General features: G+C 35.3%; 1 long non-coding RNA gene across 1 annotated transcript; it reads right to left on the bottom strand.

Annotated features, from left to right (window-relative positions):
• Window positions 1-317: 317 nt before the first annotated feature.
• On the bottom strand, window positions 318-5761 carry LOC136842525 (uncharacterized). The gene is made up of 3 exons (XR_010854246.1): window positions 5548-5761; window positions 5107-5151; window positions 318-1018 (listed from the first exon to the last, which is right to left on the bottom strand). It is a non-coding gene; the product is annotated as an uncharacterized lncRNA (long non-coding RNA).
• Between the last annotated feature and the right edge of the window lie 6936 nt (window positions 5762-12697).

Raw genomic sequence — 12697 nt, 5'->3', positions numbered from 1 at the left:
TACCTTTCAGTTACTTTACACTTCAGTGCCAATTAAAGCAACTTATATTCTGGTATAGCTTTCAAAATCACATATCAAAAACCTGTGTGTTCAGCAGAAAATGTTCTCAAAATTGTACCAATTTTCTACTTTTCTAAAACGAACATTATACTTTGGTTGCTTCCACGTGGACTGGTACATACCAATACCTCTCAACACTATAGTTCAAGGGCAATCTGTCACTAAGTCCACTGGAATCAAATTTTCCCAGTTTATATTCAACTCATGCCAATTACAGTGGAATGGCAACTTTGTTCAAAGTAAAATAACACAAAATACTCGTGCTCATCCTTTAATTCATTCCTTTTACACTTCACCCATCAGCATGTTTTATTACTTTGTTAGCGTCTTGCAAGCTATCACCATTTTTTTTATCAAAAAACCATGTGCGACAACTGCATTACAATATTTCTAGAAGCTCTGAATTCGTATCTTCCTCCCCATAAATTTTCTTACATTTCACAACTAGGTATGCCCAGTGGGAAAGGCTAATGCCAAAAAGTTTTAAATCAAAGGTTCTGTAAGGGCCTCGAGTTCCCATGACATTACATCACTTGCAACTGACTGACGAATTCTTATCCTGTGGTTAGGTTTTTGCGATTTTACTCTAACTCATTCCATTCCATGAACCAGTCTCTTAAAACAAAAGTAAATAGTTTAATGAACCATCTAATAACCTTAATAATAATTACGTATCTTTCAGGTTAGGTTAAAGACCTTTACTCAAAATAACCTAAAGCTTTCATAAAATTAACGGCGAAAAAATCAACTGCAAAAGGTTCGAAGTTACATACAGCAGCAAGGAACACCAAAACAAAATATTCCCAAAAACATGTAGAAAGTTCTATGAACTTGAGTGGTTTGGAGACAGTAGCTAGGTCCCTCCAGTTACGCTTAGGCATAAAATAGCCATCAACAAGTAACTCAACTGCTGAGGAAAACCACCACTTCATGTTCTGAGATGCCACATTCACCAGATCTGAAACAGATTAAGAGTAAATGCTTTGTACGGTACTCTAGCCTTAAGCCTTAATATGGTAGTCTTCGAGGGATTTGACTACAGCCATTTCAAGATCCTTTAAGCAGTTCTCTTATTCTGGTAATTATTAAGTAACTATGCCAAGTATGAATATGTCTTTCAGGACAAGAGGTAAAAGCTTTCAACTTCAGTATATACACAGTTTATGACAGTATCTAGACTAGCTTTTCTTGTGCGTTCCTTTTACTTAGAGCAATAATTGCGGCATAAAAACGTCGATTACTGTGAATACAGGTCTCCCACCTTACGTTTTCAATATACCTTTCATAAAATGCTTGCAACAAGCTTAATTTGGTTACTTTATATATTTTCCATAAATTCAGTGAAACAGATTGCTCAAGTAACTTTACATACCACCAGCCACAGATGAAATGCCAATAAACGTTAAATACAAGGTAGATATAGCTACAGTTCTGATAAAAGAGTTCTGATAAAAGATTTTCAAATACACGTACCTACATAGCTGAGACATTAAAAAAATGAGGTTCAACAGTGAATACCTATTAACTACCCTTCACATAATCCAGTAAGGCTCACAAAATTACTTCCGATCTAACCAAGCCATATAAAATGCAGTGAATAAAATCAGACATTCTTTGAATTATATGTAACCACAGCAAGGATTTATATATGAAGTTTTTGTACATGCTATCAAACCTAAAAAATTTCAGTTGGTGAATGCTGTAGCAAGAATTAGGCTATTTGCAAAAGCAATTTCCATCAGGCTTTCCCACCGCATAAATATTTCTGAGTCACATTATGAAGCTAAGCATATTAAATTGATAGCAATCGTACCAGACTTAATTGAAACCAACTTCCGCATATGAGGCAGCATCCCATCCAACCTTTCTACAAGATTCATGTTATAGTGACCAAACAAAACCTTCACACATGATTTAAGTACATCTGTGACATCCAGCAGTATCTCTCAAATCTATCCGCAGCGTAAAATAGTTTTATATAAAATACTTCCTCCAATCCAGCCTTAGCCACAATTGAAAGTTTAGCCCAGCACCATGGTACTGTTCACTATAACCACAAAATACTGAAATAAATAAAATCACAATGTTCAGTAGAGCCATAACAAATTAACTTAATTTATACTCTTACCACTAAAAGTCTCACCATATGTATAAAACTATTTTCTACCCTTCAGTGACTGACAAAAAAATTCTTATAAAAAATCAGAACGGTTCAACTAAATTACATCCATTTGATTCCCTTTAAAAAATATAACCATAAAGCAGCCTTGAGGAATTGAACTTCATTTTAAAAACATAACCATAAAGCAGTTCTAACAAAGGAGCTAATTCAAATATTCTTAGGAAAATAATGAATATGTAAAACAAATTGATCCTTGAAGGATATCCTTCCGTTCTTAGGAAAAATGCAAGTAGCCCTGCAAAATTACAAGCAGTTCTGTATGATATGCTAATATGTTATCTGTAATATCACAGCGCTAAAATATACCATGCATACCATAACCTCTGCAAGGCGCAGAATGTCCTCAAGAGACTTACAATACACATTCATGGATGGATGTTTACCATGACAGCTTCCTGTACAAACTTATCAATCCATAAGGAATAATTCAATTACCGAATACAAAGAAAATAACTTAATTGGTATGAGTATCAATTCTACTAAAAAACTAATACTACGACAATATTTCCTAGCCAAATACTTTCTTCCAATACTCTCGTAAGATGCATTTTCAACCACGGGATGCGCAAAACAACTTTATTCCGTCCCTCATATACCCAAAGAAATTACGGGTGACTCAAGTGGGGAACTTTGTTTTTGGAATGGAGGAATGCTTAAACAACACCCCAGCTGGTTCAACAGTTCACGCGTAAGTAAAACCAAACAATCTAACCTTATCCACGGCGCCCTTACGGATTCCGTCATAGCCTGAAATAAAACACCTAAGCTTATTTAAGGTTGAACCAGCAAGTTTAGCTTAAACTGACCTTACAACCAAGGGGAGATCCTTTCCTTCCCCCCTTAGTATTCCCCAATTTTGTAACCATAAGGTTGGAAGGTACTCTGCTAAAAAGAACTCTCCTCTTCACACTTCCCCATTTCCAGTAATTTTCAGCCAAGGTTGCATTCGTGGAGGAAAAGCCCGTATCCGTGGAAGGGATTATCAGACTAGGATGGGTATTTTAATTTTTGGATCAAAAATAAATTATCACTGACCAACTTTCTTGAAAGGCAGTTATAGATAAACTAAATGTTAATGAAAAATTGCCCCGAGTCTTATAACACAAAGGTACTTTAGAAAAAAGTTACGAAATTCTGATTGCTTGGAAAATCCGGGCAATTACATTAAATGAAAGCTGCCACAACTATTTAGCATATGTGCTGCAAGCGCCTGTCACCTCCCAGTGCCCAATACCTTTTAATTAACCTTCAGAATAACTACTTGAAAAATTATGCAAGCCCACACATCCTGAAACTAATTACACTATATACGCCCTATATCCCCTAATTTGGCATTCAGCCATGTCTAATAAAATTCTGTTCGATGTGAATGACATGGTATTACCAAATTTTATCCCTAAATGGAACAGTCATCAAAAAGGAAAGACTTCTAAACCCATAAGCCACCTAAACTTTAAGCTGAAAATTCAGTGTATCCCATCATGACAACGATGTATCACCAAATCTTATCCCTAAATTGGAACAATCAATAAAAACCTATCACCCGTGAACTACCTAACCTTCTAAAATTAAAATTCATTCCAGTGTAACTCACCACCTGTAATACATACCTCCCTCGAGCTCTTATAGCAGGTCTTCCGACCTACTATAAGAGCCACAAGAGGTACCCCCTACCTCTTCAGAGGTACCGCCCCTGAAGCGGTAGGGGTAAAAAAAAGAAAAAAGAAAGCGTACAATGAGAGCAAGTTAACATTATGGATTTATGTTCCTCAGTCAGAGCAAAACAACCCAGAGATGCTCAGGAAAGACAAGGAAAAGAAAAAATCACGAGACTAGTATTAAAGTAAAGTGCTGTTTACTTTAATGGAGGAAAATTGCAGGTTTGACTACCACAAAAAAAAAATCCAGAAAACTGAATGGATGATACAGGTAGGGTAATAAGAGGCAGCCGACTAAACTAACCTTTTAAGTAATCTAGGTATGAAAGTTATCTAGATGAACGTTATCTAGGAATTGAAGGTTTCAGAGCTAGGAATAAACCATTAATGGCTGAAATTTGTCAGGGGAAAGATTGGTGTAAAAAAAACTACAGTAAAACCCTAAACGTAAAATGTGGAAAAAATTAAAAATACCTCAGGTCTGTGAACAAAGGCCGAATCCTTTAGCAAGAAGCTAGGAAAAAGCACCCAAAACTTTGAAGTACAGGTAGACTAAGGCTGCAGGTTAGGCAAGTCTGATAAAAGTGCGCGGAAGTAGAGAAATGTTGCAGAAATTGTAAAGAGAAAAGCAAATATTAAGTTTGCTAAAGTGTAAATATTGTCACCGGCTTAAAACAATATAAGAGACCGTGGTAAACCAGGTTCGGACTGAAAATGGTTAAGACTAAATATACTCTAAAATGAAGTGTAAATATTGTCACCGGCTTAAAACAATATAAGAGACCGTGGTAAACCAGGTTCGGGACTAAAAATGGTCAAGATTGAATAAAGTGGATATTGAAAACTGGTTCCGTTAAATATACGACAGAAATAAATTTAAAAATTAAACGAATTAAGGGATGCATGGGCTCAAATCTTAAGCGGTGGAACTAAGGCTTCTTTAACGCATGGCGGCAAACGTTTGCGTGCTCAAAACTGGGAAATTTAAATAAAACATTCAAAGAACTAACAGTTTTGAAGTGTAAGCTTTAGCAAAATGGTAGTTTTAAGTTACCAGCCTTACGAACCAAGTTGCTACAGGTGCGAGTTGCAAGTCAAAAGTTTAAGAAATGACCATGAACTTTTACCCTACCTAAATCCAGACTACAGTTCTTTGGCTAGATACTAACCTAGTGACTGAGTAACGCACTATAGAGTTTTACTTACCGTGGCGGTGGAAACTGCACAACGCAAACTCGTACAAAGTAGCTCCTGAAATCAAAATTCCCTTTAGCGTTGAGCCTAATCATTAGCATGGCTGAAAAAATTGCAGAGATTTAAAATAGACCATGTTACAGTAAGTTCTAGTCTAACCGCGTACGAACACTTTTAGTTCTCTATAACTTACTATATTAATGAACTATCTAATTATGAAAAAGTCTGGAAAATAAGGGAAGTCGAATCATATCACGTTCATCCTTTATCACACTTCGACGTAAATGAAATTGTGAAGTGTTTGAAATAGTCTTTCCACCAAAAAAAAAAAAAAAAAAAGGCTACACCAAAACTTCCCCGAAAAAAAAAAGTGCGCGTCTAAAGCAAAGAGTTCCTTTATAACCAAAATATATGTAAGCACAAACTTAAGACAATGAAATACGAAGAACTTACTGTCACCCAGCTTTCGAGGTTAGCCCTCGAAGAGACCACAGCTTTAAAAATTCGATACCCTTCATCAACACAAGCGAGTATAAAATTAATAGGGTAATATAACCCAGACGTTCCAGCGGTTAAGTGGTTAAGTTCCGATACGAAAACTGAAGAACAGGAACACAGTATAGTACTTCACCAAGACAGATCACGGTTTCTTACCTCAAGCGTCAACAGTTACGGAAGACAGAATTCAGAAATGAAACTCATCTCCCATGGACTCTAAAAATCCTATACGAAAGTCAGGTTTATGTTCTGGACAAAGAACAAATATTTCTCAGTTTTCCAAGTCTCTCTTTTTAAATTTACGTTGCTACTGACTGAAGTAGGACGCAGAAATTATGTGCAGGTTTACCGGAACTGTCTTCCTACTTATTACGCAGTGCCAGGAATGAAACAAAATTTTCAATATGTTTTATTTATTAATCTACTGCGCTGACCAGGTGGTTCAACACCATACTGTAACAGAAAATGGTGTTAGCCGTTAAAACTGCCTGCGCTTGTGTCATAATTACCAATCCCACGAAGTCTTGGGTTTTTTACGTCTTTTTAAGATTCGTACAAATGATGTGATCCATATGCAATTTTCGTCGTCTTTCATTCCTTACCTTTAATGTTTAATATTATCAGGCTCTTTGTAGCATTTTTTCTTATGGCAGGTTAATAACCCATCTTCATGTGCTGATGGAGATGACATCAAGAATATACGAAAATGTCAGCCAAGCTGTCAAGAATTCTTGAGTGTTTTCCTAACAATATTTCAAAGCGATAAGCTGTTAAGCATTTCGGACGCATCACTTTTTTTTTTCAATTACGTATTACTTCATTCGACGATGTGAGGATATGTACACGATAATATGAAATACATTTTGACTGGGAAAACACATTATTCCTCTTCTCAGAACGCTTCCTTTAGTGACGACATAAAAAGTGGTGTTAATATTATTATTATTATTATTATTATTATTATTATTATTATTATTATTATTATTATTATTATTATTAAAATAGTTTAACCAGACCACTGAGCTGACTATCAGCCCTCATTGGGCTAACCGAAGGATTAGGATGAAATAGCAGGTCTAGGACATAGGCCAAAAACTGGGACCAAATAGGTCATTCACGTGGTACTGAATGAGTGAAAATGAAATTTAAAAGAAATAAACTGTACAAGACATATGCTTTTACACTTGAGTACATGCGCACATTAAATACATTTGCTCGTTTCCATATATATATATATATATATATATATATATATATATATATATATATATATATATATATATATATATATATATATATATATATAAAGAAGTAAAATAAAATTCAGAATAAGTTATGTTTTTAAATGTCGTTTTTTAAAATCCACTAAACGCCCTATGGGCTTCGGTATTTCCATTATTTAATTAATTTTTATATTTTCTCTATTAAATTACAGTTCTTCATGAATGTTAATATCCTCTTTTGCATAGAAGCAGTTATTGTTGCAAGTTTTTGTTAACAGTGGTTTTTGTTATTTGTTCCTCAGTGCAATTTACATGAAAGCTGGAAGCTCCTAAACTTCAAGATTCTGCCTCGCCTCCATTGTTCCTCTCCGAAAGAATTCCTCGGCGCTGGACAATGAAGTCTTAAACTTTCATTGTCATTCTTTGGTCTCAGATCTATGCAGGTGTTCGAATGGGTATTCAGATGTGTCAGATTGTCAGATGACTTTAAATTACAGATCTGGAATATCTCTTACCCGACAAACCCTAGATTGCTTAAGAGGAGGTTAAAGACCCAGTTTTCCCACAGATCCTGTAGGAACCAAGGGCATGGAGGACTCTTCAGTTAGCTCGGTCCTTCTCCGTGTCACCATACGTCAAATGAGGCTGGAAGTGAACTCATGAACAACATAGAAAGGAAAACAGTTCTTTGGGAATAAATGTGATAAAGCTTCATTTCTGCAGTAAACATGCACTGTCAGAACACTAGAGATGATTGCTTGTATTATTTCTGACATGGTTAACACTAGTGTTGAATGGTGAAGGTTAGGACGCTAATCAGATAAATTAATTTGACGAAGACAGGTTAGTGTCCAAAGACAAATGGTAATATTTGGTATTTGACAAACGTCCGCAACTAATGATAGTGCATCAGAACAGAATGCTAGAGCTTTCAGTTTACAGTAAGTCTTTTCAAAATATGTTGCAATTGGTGAAGTTGCTGTGTCACATTAATTGATTCCAGAAAGTGAACACTTGGTTTTATTACTTAGAGACTTCGGAATGGAAGAACTGATTCCGTTGCAGAGAATGATGGACTTCACCCTGAAGGAGATTTTGTTCATTAAACCATTCTCTCTGCCTTTTGAAGTGCTAAATATTTCAACTTGCATATTGTTGAAATGTGGGATTGTCATCATTCAACGACAAAAGTTCAATAACACACTTTTCTTAAAGAGACCAAGGTTATGTTGGGGTAACCTCGCTTGTCTACAGTTCCATTATCAAAAAAAAAAAAAACTCGGCTCATATTAATTGAATGAGAGCTATTGAAATCTCTGGTAAGCCGACAAGGAAATGGACATCATTTGGCTAACAATAAATGAGAGAAAGATTTCCATTAATACATGGTTTATAAAAAGTGGATTAATGTTATTTTGTTACATGTATGCATGGCGTATATTAATCTACCTATTTATACACACACACATTATATATATATATATATATATATATATATATATATATATATATATATATATATATATATATATATATATATATATTTATATATTTATATATATATATATATATATATATATATATATATATATATATATATATATAAATCCTGGTGAGCAGACACTTGTCAGATATAATAGCCTTTGGGTATAAATTATTCCCGAGGTCAAGTGAATTCCTTAATAAGTGGTTTATGTGGCTTAATATTTGAAAGTATAAAAATTCACATGCAAATTATTTATAAAACGATCATATGTATATGTATATATATATATATATATATATATATATATATATATATATATATATATATATATATATATATATATTTATATATGCTGTATATATATGTGTGTTTTTGTGTGTGTGTGTATTTTGGCATACATATTACTGAGTGATTGTACATTACAGTCTTGTTCATTAATTGAGTTATGGGAAAAGATTTTTCTCGCAAATCTGTATACATATGTGTACGTGAGTATCCATAATATCCTTGACAAGTGTACACAAAAGGATAAACTGATTCTCGCATACGCTGACGCATGTGTCTAGCAGTATTTGCAAAGGTCTGTTTACATGGCTTTTTATAAAACTCGAAGATATATTTCTGAATGTATTGCATTGCTTGTACTTTACACACACACACACACACACACACACACACACACACACACACACACACATATATATATATATATATATATATATATATATATATATATATATATATATATATATATATATATATATATATATATACATATAAATATACATATACATTACTCACGTATACATATGTTTACATATTTGTAAAAATATCTTTGCCACAACTCAAAGAACAAGGCTATAATGTACAGTCACTCAAGAATACATCCACCAGAAATACACACACACACACACACACACACACACACATATATATATATATATATATATATATATATATATATATATATATATATATATATATATATATATATATATACATATACTGTAACACTTGTGACTGTCTGAAAAATGTATTAGTGTCGCGTTATTAGTATCACTGCATTATTATTTAAATTATTTTTTCTTGAAAAAAGATGAAGATCCTGGGTTCATTTGAGTGGATCCAATATCATTGCCTTTGAAAAAGACGTACTGTATAAATGTATATACCCATGTATATGCATCTAAGCATACATGCTCCACGTATCTGTTTACCTATGCTTCATTGTAAATGTGTTCACTGGAGGAGTAGGATAAAATGTGGACGTCTATTTTCGACGAAGTACGACCTTGACTGGTTAAGAGCTGTATATAAAGGCCACTCTGGGGTCAGAGCGTCGACCAACAATTCTCATCGCTTGGAAAAAGAAGAGGAAAAAGCGCGAAACAAAACTGATTTTCCGTGAGACGAAATAAGTGTCTCTGACGTCAGCATTCTTTAGTACGAAGACGTTTTTACCGGAACGAATAATGTACCACTGGTGGAAAATTTCGTAAACCGCACTTCGTCTATGCGATGACATCAACAATACTTAATATAGAACCTGTGACAATAAGCTCGCAGGGTATGAAAAAAGTATCTCACTACTGAGGTCGAGAGAAGAAAAAACAAACATTGCCAAACAATAACATTAAAATGCTGCCGAGGGGAATAATAACCCGGTGCTACTTTAGTGGCAAATATCACGGGGAAATTTAACGCGGTTGTTATGATTGGACAATAATGTGCTTGCGACACACGATCCTCTGTGTAACGAGGTTCGAATTTTTTGTGTTTCGAAAACAAACCCACTGATACACAGAGGTCCAAAGAGAGATCAAATGACTCCCTGTCAAGTTTATTTGCAATGCGAAAAAGTCTTTCTATTGTCCATTGACAAGTAAATACAATTTCAATTTGCTTTTTATTCTTTATTTCCTTCGCCAGTCGACAAGAAATCGTAACCTGAAAGAACTACCTTTTGATACAAAACTTGTATGTAATTTTGGTGCGTAAATGAATACTCAGTAATATTTGTAGATATGCATATGTATCCTATGTACAAATAAAGACAGTGGGAGCACCGAAATCGATCTCACGGGAAGGGAATCGTTTGGGATCGTTTCCCACTTAAAAAAAAATAAAAAATGTGCCTCTGTTGACTCAACTTACTGGATTATGTGTATGCTGGATAGTCAACTTTGGTGGTTGTAGGCAGGGTTCAGCGACCTCATCCTAATAAAATACTGAAAGCCGGAAGGTTTACGCCTAGTGAGTCATTAAATTGAAAAAAAAAATGTGTGCTTGTTTGTACATTTATCTATCACATGTGCATTTACGCGTACATATTAATGTGAAAAGAAACGTAGTTAACTGGACAACAAAGAGGCTGTCTTTCTTAATTCATCCATATGTTGCACTAACTATATGCAGTGCACAAAATGAAATATTTGTTGCAACAAGAAAGCTAGATTATACTGAAAGAAAGAACTTCCCCTTTTCGGAATTTCCAAAAAGTCTGTTTTTTAAAACTTTTTTTCATGTTACTTTCAGAATCTGAGAAGCAAAGAATAAGGTTCATGTCAGCAGTCTCTCTCTCTCTCTCTCTCTCTCTCTCTCTCTCTCTCTCTCTCTCTCTCTCTCTCTTACATTTTTTCACCCATTCTTTTGTGGAGAACCTTGAAAAGCTTGTAACATTTAGATACAATTTTTCTTTCTTCTCTCTCTCTCTCTCTCTCTCTCTCTCTCTCTCTCTCTCTCTCTCTCTCTCTGAGCATTTATTTATTTTTTGTGAAATCATTAGTGTATGTATGTGCGCGTGGAACAGCGCATACGGACAGTAAAACGCTGCCTGATTAACGGAAAGAACATAAACCGTGTACAACAGAAACAAACATGCAAATCTATCCCGCGCTTTCATCTTAGCCAGAGGCATTGTTGTTGAGCAATAGAGTTTTTTTTTTGGACGATATTTATAGCAAGATCAAAGACAGTCCTTCAGTGGCACAGTGTAGTGTGGCCGAGTATCATACTAACTACTGGGAATATTTTACGCGATTTGAATAGGCCGTAAAAACATCAATGACTTATCCAATATTAGAACAATGGCGGCATGAAATTTGAAGGGCACTGGTCACGGAATAGCGGCATTATCTAATGATCTTTCCCGCCAAAAAAAGAAAAGCGAGCCGGACATTTCTTTCACCCGCGGACAACCTTTGTTGCACAAGTGAAGCGAAAATGCTGCCGGTTTTTTCTTTGGAAGTACCGACAGAACCACTGACCGCGGCAGGTGTTAAAGTCCGTGACTGTGAAAGCGTGTTAAAGGGGAAGTCATCTTTCTTCCATAGGCAGGATGTGAATGTACGACGTAATAGTTCTCCTACACAGAGATCTTGTTGGGTTGGTTCAGTTTGTATTTGCGAATACACGATGGATTTATTTACACGGCAATAGCTTCCGAAAAGTGTTTCCGATAACCTATAGATGTTAAATGAAAAGCAAAAATGCATGAGGCTGATGAACCACAGGAGAGCCAACTGGAGGACCTCCAAAAATAATGTCGGTAATAGATCGATGGAGTCCAGAAAAAAAAAAAAACGATTTTCGTGTGAGCTATTTGGTGGTGAAATGTCTGAAATGTGTTGTAAACATGGGAGCGTTCTTTGCCTTTTTTTTTTATTCCCATTGCAGTTTATTGTTGTCATTCTTGGAACAAATTGTAAATTAATCTGGAAGAATTATTCCAGTTTATATAAGTCGGCCCTTTGTCATGAAGTGCTTAATACAGCAACCCCGGAGAGTATCACTCTGAATGCCATTTGTAAATGGAGTAAGGTAAACTTAATGTCAGCGCCGGTTTCAGGCTTGTAGAGCCGCTGGGTAAAGCTAAGTGAGCTGGGCTCACTCAAAAAAATCGGTATCAAAACTGTCCATTGTTTTTACCAAAAGACTAATGTTCCTATCCATACCGGACCAACCAGAATTTATCCACCGAATGGCAAGTATGTTTCAATGTTTCTGAAGTAAGGCTTGCATCTATCTTAATCGCTTTATATAATCATGAAGAAAAAGTGAAAAGTATACCTTAATTTAATCAGACCACTGAGCTAATTGACAGCTCTCCTAGGGCTGGCCCGAAGGGTTAGATTTTATTTTACGTGGCTAAGAACCAATTGGTTACCTACCAACGGGACCTACAGCTTACTGTGGAATCCGAACCACATTGCAACGAGAGATGAATTTCTATCACCAGAAATAAATTCCTCTAATTCTTCATTGGTCGGTCAGAGACTCGAACGCGGGCCTGCAAAGTGCTAGCTGAGAACTCTACCGACCCGTCCAACGAGGAACTACAATCATGAAGAGATAAGAGATAATAAGTAATCTACATACGAGGAATTAGACCATCACC

This window comes from Macrobrachium rosenbergii, chromosome 10, assembly GCF_040412425.1.
Source record: "Macrobrachium rosenbergii isolate ZJJX-2024 chromosome 10, ASM4041242v1, whole genome shotgun sequence".
Taxonomy (NCBI): domain Eukaryota; kingdom Metazoa; phylum Arthropoda; class Malacostraca; order Decapoda; family Palaemonidae; genus Macrobrachium; species Macrobrachium rosenbergii.
The sequence above is the reverse complement of the archived record's forward strand: the minus strand, read 5'-3'. Positions and strand labels throughout refer to the sequence as shown.